This window comes from Monodelphis domestica, chromosome 4 (genome assembly GCF_027887165.1).
Source record: "Monodelphis domestica isolate mMonDom1 chromosome 4, mMonDom1.pri, whole genome shotgun sequence".
Lineage (NCBI taxonomy): Eukaryota > Metazoa > Chordata > Mammalia > Didelphimorphia > Didelphidae > Monodelphis > Monodelphis domestica.
This window is the reverse complement of record NC_077230.1, coordinates 280,407,182-280,417,439: the sequence shown is the minus strand read 5'-3', so window position 1 is coordinate 280,417,439 and position 10,258 is coordinate 280,407,182.

Here is a 10,258-nt window from a genome sequence, read left to right as displayed (position 1 = left end):
ATTGGCAGATATGATTAAGAGGCCATTGTCAGTTATGTTGAAAAGATCACAGAAAATGAAAGAACCACATGATTGAAGAAGGGCAACTATTGACCTGATTTTCAAAAAATGGAAGAAAATAAACTTTGCAAAGTAGAAGCCAGTGAGCTTGACTTCAGTTTCTGGGGAAATTCTAGAATATATGGGTTATATGAGGATCCAGAAAGGGAAATGATGATTATAAAGAGGGAGCATAGTTTCAACTAGAACAAATCATACTGGATTAATCTCATGCTGTCTTGGTTTCTAAACTGATATATTGGATATAATATGACTTATCTGGATTTTAATAAAATATCGCATAGTACTTGTGCGTGCATGTGTCTATGTGTTTATGTGGTGGGGGTGTGTGTGTAGAAAAGATAGAGAGAGGGGACAGCTGGGTAGCTCAGTGGACTGAGAGCCAGGCCTAGAGATGGGAGGTCCTAGGTTCAAATCTGACCTGCCCAGCTGTGTGACCCTGAGCAAGTCACTTGACCCCCATTGCTTAGCCCTTACCACTCTTCTGCCTTGGAGCCAAAACACAGTATTGACTTCAAGACGGAAGGTAAGGGTTTAAAAAAAAATTAAAAAAAAAAAGAAAAGATAGAGAGAGATGAACTAACCAATAAAACAGCTAAATAGAGTCAAAACTGATGAGATAGGTGGACACAGAGTGGCTTTTTTGATTCAATGTCAATATGGTAGGAAGTGTCCAGTGGAGTATGCAAGGGGCATATGGTTGATGCTCTGCTAGTTAACATTTTTAATGATGTTAATAGCAATGTTTAATAAGGGAATTGATGACATGCTCATCAAATATGCAGATGAGACAAAGGTTGGAGGAATCGCAAATATATTACAAAATCAAATCAAGATGCAAAATCTTAACAGCCAGAGTATTTATGGCTAAATATAATAAAATGAAATTTAATACGATGAATGTAAAGTCTTATACTTGGGTTCCAAAATATCACAAAGAACAGAATGGGAGAGGAAAAGATAGTCATGTGTCTGAAAAAGATGTGGAATTTTTGTAGATTGTAAGCTTAATCACAGCAGGGAGATGTGGCAACCAAAAACCCCAGTGTGATTTTGAACTGTATTAAGAGACATAAATTCCAGGAATAAGGAAATTATCATCCTCCTATAATCTCCTTGTTAGGTTTATGGAGTATTGTTCTTAGTTCTGGGGGTCACAGTTTAAGAAGGACATTGATAGAAACAACCTTTTTATTAATGCTGCTACTAGATAAAGCCCTAGCCTTGGAGTCAGGAAGAACTGAGTTAGAATTTGGCCTGAGACATTAACTGTGTGATACTGGGAAAGTCACTTAATCTCTCTCTGCCTTAGTTTCCTCATCTGTAAAATGGAGATAATAATAGTCCCTACTTCATAGGTTATAAAACACAGTTTGTAAGAATATAATGATATAAAGTAGGAAGGAAATAAACACCTACTATATGCCAGGCAGTGCTAAATCCTTTATAAATTTATCACATTTGATCCTCACAATAATTCTGGAAGGTAGGTATAATATTATTTCATTTATCAGTTGAGAAAACTGAATTGGACAGAGGGTAAGTGAATTGCTTAGGGTCACACAGCTTTTAGGTGACTGAGGCCAGATTTAAATTCAGGTTTTCTTGACTCCAAACCAAGCACTCTATCCACTGCTCCACCTAGCTGCCTATGTATTACATAACATATGATGTATGTAAAGTCCTTTGCAAACTTTAAAAAGGCACGTAAATGCTAGCTATTATTATAAGCTGGAGAATGTCCAGAGAGAGACAATCAGGATTGTGAAGTGCTTTAAGTCTATGTAATATGAGGATTGGTTGAAGAAGCTGGGATTCTTTAGCTTGGAGAAGAGACAACAATGATAGCTGTCTTCAAATATTTGATGGCTAGTCATGTAAAAGAGAGATTAGACTTGTTCTGTTTGGCCCCAGAACCAGAAGCAATGAGTGGAAGCAGCAGAGGCAAACTTAAGCCTTGACAGTAGGAAAAAATTTCCTAACAATTCAAACTGTGCCAAAGTAGAATGGGTTTCCTTCAAAGGTGGGGAGTTCTTTTTCTGCTTCTAGCAGAGCCTGGATGACCATGTGTCAAAGATGTTACAGTATGGATTCCTTTCTAGGATGGGTTAGATCAGATAGTCCTTGAGGTCCCTTCCAAATCCCAAACTCTGTGATTACAGATCTAGATGTCCCACAATCTAGAGTTATTTTCAAAATACAAGAAATGAGATGTTTAAATGAGTAAAATATTTCAGTTCGGTTTGGTAGTTATGATAATCTGATTGTGTTATCCACATAACCTCCAAAGTGATTTTCCTAATGCTCAGGTCTGACCATGTTAATCTCTATTCAGTAAACACTGGTATCTCCCTATCACCGATAAGACTGAATTAAAAATCCTCTAATTGACTTTTAAAGGTCTCCATGACCTAGTCTCTCCCTAAATTCCCAATCTGCTTTCACATCAATCTCCTCCCAGAACTTTATGGTCCAGCCATACTGGCTTACTTTCTATTCCTCATAGAGGATGCTTCATCTCCCATCTCTGAGACTGCCCTGGCTGTCTCCCATGTGATTCCCTGGTTTCTTTAAAGACTCAGCTTAAGTGCTACCTTTTACAATAAGCCTTTACCAATTTCCTTGGGTGCTATTGTCCTTCCTCTCAAAACTATCTTGTATTTATTTTGTATAAGTAATTGGGAGCAATAAAGGCTCAGTCATCCATGACATGTATATACTAACACATTGTTTCCCAAAATAGAGTAAGCCTGGCAACAACGGCAGAGAATGCTTCACTTTGAGTTTTATTTCCCTAGGGTCTATTTGTGATTCACAAATTGTTATTGATTAACTCATTCATTGATTCGAATGGAAGGGTAAAAGATTAGAATGGAAATGCAAGTATAGTCTTCCTAAAAAGTACATTTGAATCTTTTTTTTGTTTGTTTGAATATTTTTATTTAATTAATTAATTTGGAATATTTTTGATGGTTATATAATTCATGTTTTTTTTCCCTCCCCTCCTCCCAACCCCCCTCCCAGTAATTCCACTGGGTTTTACATGTGTCATTGATCAAGACCTATTTCCATATTGTTGATGTTTGCACTAGGGTGATCATTTAGAGTCTACATCCCCAATCATATCCCAATCAACCCATGTGATCAGGAAGCTGTTTTTCTTCTGTGTTTCTACTCCCACAGTTCTTTCTCTGGATGTGGATAGTGTTCTTTCTCTTAAGTCCCTCCGAATTGTCCTTGATCGCTCATTGCCACTAATGGAGGAGTCCATTACATTCAATTGTGCCACAGTGTATCAGTCTCTGTGTACAATGTTTTCCTGGTTCTGCTCCTTTCGCTCTGCATCACTTCCTGGAGGTTGTTCCAGTTCACATGGAATTCCTCCAGTTCATTATTCCTTTGAGCACAATAGTATTCCATCACCAACACATACCACAATTTGTTCAACCATTCCCCAATCACAGGGCATCCCCTCATTTTCCAATTTTTTGCTACCACAAATAGTGTGGCCATAAATATTTTTTGTACATTTGAATCTTAAGGGAGTGATATCCTATAAATTTATATTCCTCTACAATGTTAACAATAGATTTGATCAAGAAATGATGATTGATTGCTTGGTTGATCACATATAGCCCAGATACTGATGAGGAATGCATATATCAAAATGCCACTGACGAGCCCTAGTGAAGGAACCAGTGGTGGAGAAGCCCTTGGCCAAACAGGCTGCACCCTTGCTTTTTCTGAGTTGTCAAGAGGGATTTCACATAGATAACTGAAAGATGGGGAAAGGCCTTCATTATGATCTTGGTCTGTGAAGAGAGACCTCAGAGTTAATTAGTTCAAATGTTGCTTTCTTAAGAATGCTTTCTATATGTAGTAACTGTGAGTAAATCAAATAAAATGACAATACCTATATGAATATTATGGTGAATCTTGTTTTACATTTTTGAAAATGTAAAACAAAAAATTCTAAAACCTAGTTCAAGAGGACAAGTCATCAAAGCTCCCTGGTTTTCCTATCTTTATGATAAGAGGCATTTATTAAAAGACATCTGAGGTCTCTTCCCCCTCCAGATTCTATGAATCTCTGGTCCTAAGGCAACAGAACATAGTTTCATAGAAACAGAACAGCGCCAGAGTTTGATGACCTGGGTTCAAATTCCACTTCTGATGTTTATTACCTGTGTGTTTTGTTTTTGTTCAGTTGTTCATTTGTGTCTGACTCTTCTCGACTCCATGGACCATAGCTATCCAAGGGGTTTTCTTAGAGAGGATACTGGAATGGCTCACCATTTCCTTCTCCAGTGGGTCCTTTGTCAAGCTATCAGAGGTTAAGTGATTTGCCCAAGGTCACACAGTTAGAAAGTACCTGAGGCTGGATTTGAACTCCAGTCTTTCTGACTCCAGGCCTGATACTCTATCCACTGAGCCACCTAGCTGTCATCTGTGTCATAAATAAATCTCTCTGGGTCTCGGTTTCCTCATCAGTACAGTGAAGTATTTGTACTACATGACCTCTAAGATTCCTTTTGGCTCTGAAATGCATTATTATACCAGTTAGGTTTCCACTTTGAGGAGGAACAAGTTGATGGTTTTTTATTGAGTCATTCTAGGGCTTTCTGATTAGTCCAATTTGCCTTCCTCCAATCCACCAATGCTCAGTTCCCAGGTCCAACATACCTTAAGCCCTGAAATCTACCATTCCAGAAACTTTACTAGTCTTAGAAAGTACAAGAATTACATGAAAATGTGAGTAAGGTGGCTGGTCCTCCCTCTCCATTTTATCATACCTTTCTTTTTTCTCTCTGGCTTCACCTAGCTCCAGTTTAGGGGGTAAAAAAAAGTTCCTGGGTAGCTTTTTTCAGATTCTAATCAGTGAGAGAACTATGGATTCTTTTTTGAGAATAGTTTAATGACTAGGACAGCATTCTGGCCCCACAGAGCTTTTGCTTTTTCAGTTAGCACTATGAGGTAATTCCTGCACATCTGGGTATGTTGTTCTGGTGAAAAGACCTGGGTCCCTTTGGTTGATGAGCTTCTTTTCAGTTTATACTGGACTTGTTTGGTGATCTGAGCTCCAGAGAAGGAGACCAGACACCTGGGCACAGATTTAAGACTAGATTCTCTGTGGGCTCCTGTTTCCCTTTGAGGAAGGTGAGAACATTGTTTATCTCACTGGCTATAATGAGATCATTACCATCCCACAAAGCTCTTAACACTTTAAATACTGTGTTGCACAAAATCAATTAGAAGTACAACTGTCCCTGCCCTCCAGGAGCTCACAGTCCATGACACTCAGGTCTACATAAAGAAGCACACGTCTACTAATTACAAAGAAAACAAATGAATGGACAATAAGGCATTTATTTACTGGTTGACTCAGTTGCCTGACACATTGTGCATTTAATTATCAAATGGGTCACTTAGCTTTTTGGTTCTACAGGTCTAGACTGCACCCTTAATTCTGACTAACCATCTTGTTAATAGGTGCCTTTAGCTATAAGTGGGAGAGTGGGAGCCTGGGCAAGATCCCCAGTGTAGATGAATCACCAAGAATATATCACCACTTCTGGGAAAACAATTCAAAGTGAAAGGATGGCAAAAGGTTAGTTAGTAATTCATATCAATCAATTGGCAAGAATGTGTTAAGCACCTACTATGTGCCAGGCCCAGTACCTGAGGAAAACTAGAGAGAAACAGAGACAGAAACCGAGAAATTGCCAGACCTGCCCCCTACCCACATGGTATGTAGGTGTTTTTATGCTGTTTAAAAGTGGGCAAAATAGACACCTGTAATCTCTTCTTCCCTGCCACTCTTCTCCAAGGGCGGCTCTATTTTCTGCCAGGAGGAGAAGAAGATTTGGAGGCAGAAACTTGGCTACTCTGCTGTCTGAAAAAGAAGGGACACCTAGCTAGAATTATAGCTATCTGCTCCCTTAAATATCATTAATAGGGTTTTCACATTCAGTCTAACCTCTGCTTTCTGTTTCATTATTGGGGAAAGGAAGACTCAAGCTTCATATGGAAGGCTTGGCCCCTTTCCCACCAGATACCAGTTTCACAAAAAACACACAGAATAGGCAGCCCCCCAATACCCCTTTTATCTAAATCATAGCAAAATAGAAATCAGAGGAAGTATACATAGAAGAATATGTAACAGACAATACAGAGTGAAGGAGCTTTCCCCTTGGTCCTGAGATAACTCAGCTCAACTAAGACAGAGTCCTATACCTCACCCAAAGTTCCCCAAAGTCTCCGGTGTAGCAAGCTGAGAATAGGGACATCATGGAAACTGCCCGCTCTTCTCCTGCAGGCTTCTTCCCATCATCTTTTTCTTTGACAAGCTGAAATCAGTTTGGCATCACCATCTTCCTTCTCAAAGCTGGAAGTCAGAAGTACCCAAAGTGACTGGAGAGCCCCCAAACCTTAAAAAGACTCTTGAGCTAAAAGAAAACTGAAGAGCTCTCCCCTCTTTTGATCTGGCCACAACTCTGCCTTGCCCCTCACACAGGGCATTGATCTCTACCAACACAAGAGGGTTAGGGTTAGAGAGAGATGGAGAGAGGCAGAGACAGGGAAAGTCAGAAAGACAGAGAGGCAAAGAAAGACAGAAACAGAGAGGGATAGAAGGGGAGGTTGGGGTTTGGAGAAGATGACACTAAGATCCCTCTGGGGGCACAGAGCAGAGATTGGCCTTCCAGGACCTTCTGAGTCCTTGTAGAGGCAAGTCCTCGAGGTCTTTCACCCCCTTGATTCTCTGCGTATGGCAAGCTTTGTGAAGCCTCTACTCTGCGTCCCCTATCAGGCCAACATAAAATGTTGGCCTCAGAGAAGAGTGAGGCTCACCTGGGGACCCACCTGGCCCTACCCTCGCAGGTAAAATGAACTCACACACTATGAAACATCCCAGACAGACATTTCCCAGGGCCCTGCAGACAGTAGGGGTTCAGTGAATGCTGACCAGCTGAAGGGAGCCTGCTCTTGGTGCGTGGGATGAGTGATCCTATTCCCTGGCAGCTCAGAGACTTGCAGAGTAGGCCCAGGCAAGGAACAAAGAGGTAGGGAGCTGAGGTTGGAACCAGGTTTCTGAGACCATTGTACCTTGTCGCCTGCAGGAAGTCTCTGGAATGTTCACCTCTAGCTCACCCAGAGAATGGAGAGAGGGAGTGACCAGAGCACAAGGACATATACATTTCAGAAAATCTCTTTTGTTTCTCTTTGGCAGAGGGATTGTAAGCCACAATCTCCATGCTTAATGGCCTGCTCTGGAGAAAAGGGGAGTTTGGGGAGGGAGGTTGGATCATCAAAAGCAGAAAGAGGAAAAAAAAAAGATTAAACCAATACTAAAACTAAACCAAAACATCACACCCTTCCTACCCCCACCCCTAACTTTACAGTACCTGTGAGCTGTCTTCAAGCCAGTTTCCCTTCTAGGCAAATAATATTTATTTGAGGAGTCCCTGACACACCACTCCAGAACAAGACAATGCTTGATTGTTTCTTCCTGGCCCCTACAGCAAATGACAGGGTAAAGAGCAAGATGTGGAAAGGGAAAAAAGAAATACTGATGTTCTCCTAGGGGACCAAATCACGTGTGCTGTCGCAACAGGCTTGCCTGAGCTAAAGTCATAGGCATGAGGTTGGGGGTGGGGGTGGGGGAATGACCCACACTCACCAAAACTCCTAAGGAAAGTTTCACTTTAAGTCATAAAAGCACAGACCAAGATCTGCAGGGAACTTCAGAGGCCATCTAGTCTAACCTCTCCTTTTACAGATGAGGAAACTGAGCCCCAGGGAAGTTAAGAGATTTGCCCAAGGTCATAGAGTCTGTCAAAGACAAGGAAGTGTCAGGTAGAGACAAAATTTGAAGTTTTAACAGGAGTTTTAACAAAATTTGGAGTTTAACAGGAAGTTAGAAAAGGGGAGAGCCTGATGAAACTAGGGAGCTTCTTCAGAATTTCAAATCACTCACTACAGCATGCCTCAATTCAACAAGTGTTTTGTTAAGTGCCTGCTGTAGGCAAGGCACTCTGTTGGATGTTTAGGGTACAAAACCAAAAAAGTGTCCATACCAAAGAAGCATACATTCAACTTGAGGGATGCAACCTATAACTAGATAAGCAAACTCAAGGTAGTTTGAGTAGGGAGACAGCATTAACAACTATGGGGAATACAGGAGGCTTCACAAAGTAGGTAGCATCTGAAGTGAGCCTGGAAAAAAAGCTAAACATTTTAAGGGGTGGAGGGGAGGATGAGGGCATTTCAAGCAATGCAGTGTGGGAAAATTCCTGGAGGCTGATGGAAGGTCCAGACTGGGGAAGAGCCAGAAAGGTGTGATCATCATTCATTTTTGATCAAAGATTTAGCCTAAATCAAAAGAAGGTTCTCTTAGGGTATTAAGGATGGATAATGACATATAAAACAACTGCAGTCTAAAAATAGAGTGTTAGGGAGGGTCCAACTAGGCAAAGTGCAAAGATATCAGTCTGTCAATATGCATTTATTAAGGGTCCACTAAGCATCAGGCACAATGCTAAATGGTAAAGACACAAAGATAAGCAAGAGATATCCCTTGCTCTCAAGGAGGTTACAGTCTTATGAGGGAGAAAACATGAAAATAACTATGTTCAAACAAGCTCTATAGGATAAATTGGAGATAATAGAAGGAAGGCATTAAAGGGATTGGGAAAGACTTTTTATAGAAGGCAATACTTTAGCTGAGATTTAAAGGAAGCCAGGGAGTAGTGATAAGGGGGCAAAGAATTTCAAGCATAGGAAACAGTCAGAGAAAATGTCTGGGGTCAAGAGATAGAGCATCTTGTTCAAGGAACAGCAAGGAGGCCAGTGTTACTGGATTGAAGAATAAATGGAGGAAAGTAACTCATAGGAAGACTGGAAAGTTAGGAGGAGACCAGGGTGTAAAGAGCTTTGAATGCCAAACAAACAATTTTATATTTAATCTTGAAAGTGACAGGGAGTAACTGGAGTTATTGTATAGGGGAATTTACATGATTAGATCTGTACTGTAGGGAGATCAATTTGACAACTGAGAAGATGAACTGGAGTTGGGAGAGACTTGTGGCAGAGACATCAACCAGTAGACTACTGAAAGTCCAGACAGGAGGTTATGATGAGGATCTGTAGATATGGAAACCAGAAGCAGGAAAGAAAGAGGAGTAAAAGAATGGGTAAGAGAAGGTAATTGGGTGCATTGAGCTTCCATCACAGAGTATTCACCTTCCTAAAGGCTAACAGCAAACTGCCCAGGTAGCACTAATCATCTTTATCACTTAGGCTTCCAGAAGGAGTCTCCAGATCCAGAAAGCCATGAGTGAACCCAGAGGAATCTCTCAAGACTCAGCTTCTTTCAATTTCCTCCTATTCAAACCTCCATTATCCACATCAGTGGTCTGAGTGGGGTCCTGGAATAGTAGTAGTATCGGTTAGTGATGGTGGTGATGGTAGTAATAATAGTAGTAGAGGTAAAACTGAACCTAGAAGACAAATCAAAACCAAGTAGAATGAAGACTATATCACCTCTGTCATCCTGCCTATAGCTGTAGTTGCCACAAAGATGCTTTCAGTGAGCCTATTGAAAGTGAGCTTGCATCCTAACATGTATTCATTTTTTTTAAGCAATCATTTCATCCACTTATGTAACCATCCTCTGACCACTAAACAAAAACAAAGAATAATAGTAAACTAGCAATTTGCCCAGGAACATTTCTATCAAAAGGCCCTCAAATATAGTGAGAATAGTAACAATAACTTTAGCAACTAGTAATAGTAACAGTAATACCTTATATCTGTATGGCAGTTTTACAGGTTTTACAAAATTACTTTTTTCAGACAGGATCCTGTTTGATCTTCACAATACTCTGTGGTAGACAAAACAAGTATTATTTCATTTTATGGATGGGGAAACTGAGGCTTGGAAAGGTTAAAATGACTAGCCCATGGCCACATAATAAGTAGCTGACCTAGGACTAGAATTCAGTGTTTCTGCCTCTAAATCCTGTGCTCTTTCCAGTATATCATGCAGTTTCAAGGCATATAAGTAAAACAGTTAAATTGAGAGGAACCTGAGGAAGAATATGTAGCCATGTACCATCTTTCCCTTTTAAACTTCTGCTTTTGCTTTGGTGGGGTCTGGTAAGACTTTCCCCAGAATAGTAGTAGTACTAGTAGTACTAGT